This window comes from Perca flavescens, chromosome 10 (assembly GCF_004354835.1).
Source record: "Perca flavescens isolate YP-PL-M2 chromosome 10, PFLA_1.0, whole genome shotgun sequence".
NCBI classification, from domain to species: domain Eukaryota; kingdom Metazoa; phylum Chordata; class Actinopteri; order Perciformes; family Percidae; genus Perca; species Perca flavescens.
Window position 1 is genome coordinate 29,381,838 of NC_041340.1, and position 2,383 is coordinate 29,384,220.

The following is a 2,383-nucleotide window of genomic DNA, read 5'->3' on the forward strand; positions in this document are numbered from 1 at the left end:
AATCCAACAGCACATTCTACAATGTAAACAAAGACACGTTTTCTTGTGGCGGTCTTTATAAAATGAGCAGTGGTGAAAGTTATTATAGTCCACGGATGTATTAAGAGAACGTTATAATTGTAGCAGTATGAGCTCAGCTCATAACTACCTGCGCACTTCTGGCCAATCATAACGTCGGAGCCACGTATAAAAAAGGCCAGTAGCCCACCCACTGCATTTCTTGCTCGTTGGTGACGGGAGCACGCTGCACTTCCGGGTTGTGCTCACTGCTGTGATTTGTCTGTTCTGGCGTCAGGTAAGGTGGCGGTTTGGCTGCCTCTGCACTCATTTGTTAATCATTCGTGGCCGTTATTTTACTATGTATCAACCGTTTGTAGATCTTCGGCTGGCAGGTCCATTCCACCTCCTTGCCGAGGTAATGCAAAGAGAGTAGCACTGATAGCTGTCTGTGCACTTTGCATTCTTGAAGCATCTTCCCTCAGGATCGACTCAAATGCTGTTTGAACGGTATGTGGGCTAAATGCGGTAGGAATTATAGTTCAGGTTTATTCTGTGTTTGTTTTTAATTACTAGGGATTGGACTGAAGCTGCTGGAGAGTCTAGTTAGCCAGAGCATCTCAATCACCGTATGTTTTGCCTACACACGATTTTACTACAGACTACTATTTCAACTGTGGACTGTTTTTGAGGCACACGATTCAAACATTCGCTGCCGCAGCTGTGGAGGCTTGCTGTGGGGCCACTGAGCAACTGTTGTTTGGCCACTGCTATGTGGGCCTGAGTTTTTAATGGGTTAGCCTCCCCTACCTTAATGGAGTGAATTAAGTTGTTTATTTCTCTTTTTGTTATTTTGTTTTCAATTTAGTTAAAAGTTACGTTTGTTTTTCTTTTTTACTATTGAGTTTATTTTTCTATTAGTAGCTTTTGAGTTTCTTTTGTTCTGTTCCAGTTGTTTTGTTCTAATTTTGATAATTATAATTATTATTGGTATTGTTTTGATTTGACAGGTGTCTTTTGTTATTTTGAATTGATATCTTGTGTTAAGTTTCTTTCATTTTGCTCTTTTCATTTTTTGTTAATATTGTTTTGACTCTATTGTTGGGGAGTGAACCCCTCTTAATTGTGTGTGTGTGTGTGTGTTTCCCATTTTTTTCCCACATTTTAGTTGCTGAGAGCTGAAGGTGGTGGTGTTGGTGTCCGGGTGGTGGTATCCCTTTTCCTGTGTGCTGTGTGTCTCCCCGTTTTCATTTGCTGTGTTCACTGTGAATGTGTTTTAAATTGATTGTTTTTTTAAATGTATAGATTTTTTGAATAAAAACAATTATATTGTTTTGAAAGTTGAACCTCGTCTTCGGTGCCTTTTTGTATACTGACCTGTGTGACCTTAAATATATCAATCTTGCAATTGGAAGTAAAAATCATTCATTAGTAAATAGTGGTTCCAACTAATTCTCTGGGCGAAATTCCTAGGGTGGCGTTGTCGGTGTTCGATTTTGTCAGCTCTCGTGCCGCCACATAATCTAGTCATGTTATGATGGGAAGTGGAAGTAACTATGCTCTTCTCCGTTTTTGGTGAATTTCTGTAGCAGAAACAGCGCCGCCTATCGGCCTGGCATATGAAGTAGCGTGTTGAGTCATTTACAAATGGATTCGTTTGGACATAAACATTCTTGAAACGAATCCAGGGAAGATGGGTAAAAAAAAAGATTGTTTTGGTACATGTGGACATGGCCTTAACTTAATTTTAAGAAAATCTCTTAAAATAGATCAGGCTCAGTATAGCCTAATTGTAGACTCTTAAATTTGAGCTTGAATTGATTTATTTAATGAAAGTATGCTAGATTAATTACGGTGTATGTCATTACCAATGACCAATGATATGTAAAAAAGATACACAAAACAATTTATTTCAACAATTAGTTTTAATCAGGCTTTGCCACAAAGGTAAAATGTGCATTCCATGCAAACAACATCACAGTCTCCTAGAGCTCAACCACTGTGCATAGTGGCATGACTACAGTGACATTTCTTTGGTCTTGCTCATCCAAGATTGTCTGGTGGAATGGAGACAGAGGTTTCCTAAGAGAAGTCTTTCTGCTGACACCAAAACACTGTGCTTCACATAAAGCATATCAGCTTTGTCATTGCATGACAAAGTCCCAACCATTTGTCTTCTTAAAATACTGGCAAATTCAGCACCATATTCATATGTCCATGGCATATGAAGCTGTTGGCTCTGCTGAAATGGCCTCATAATCTGGACTTCAATTGTCCTATTATTAAACTTTCCCAGTATTCCATTAAAACTCACTGTAATTCAGCTCCACACCAGTATGTGCGCTGTTCACGCCCTGCTGGTTAATCTGCTCCTCCTTTGTCTTTC

General features: G+C 39.3%; 1 long non-coding RNA gene across 1 annotated transcript; it reads left to right on the top strand.

Annotated features, from left to right (window-relative positions):
- The first annotated feature begins 229 nt into the window (after positions 1–229).
- On the top strand, positions 230–1,215 carry LOC114562698 (uncharacterized). Its single transcript, XR_003693528.1, has 3 exons — positions 230–295; positions 378–507; positions 1,166–1,215. It is a non-coding gene; the product is annotated as an uncharacterized LOC114562698 (long non-coding RNA).
- The last annotated feature ends 1,168 nt before the right edge of the window (positions 1,216–2,383 follow it).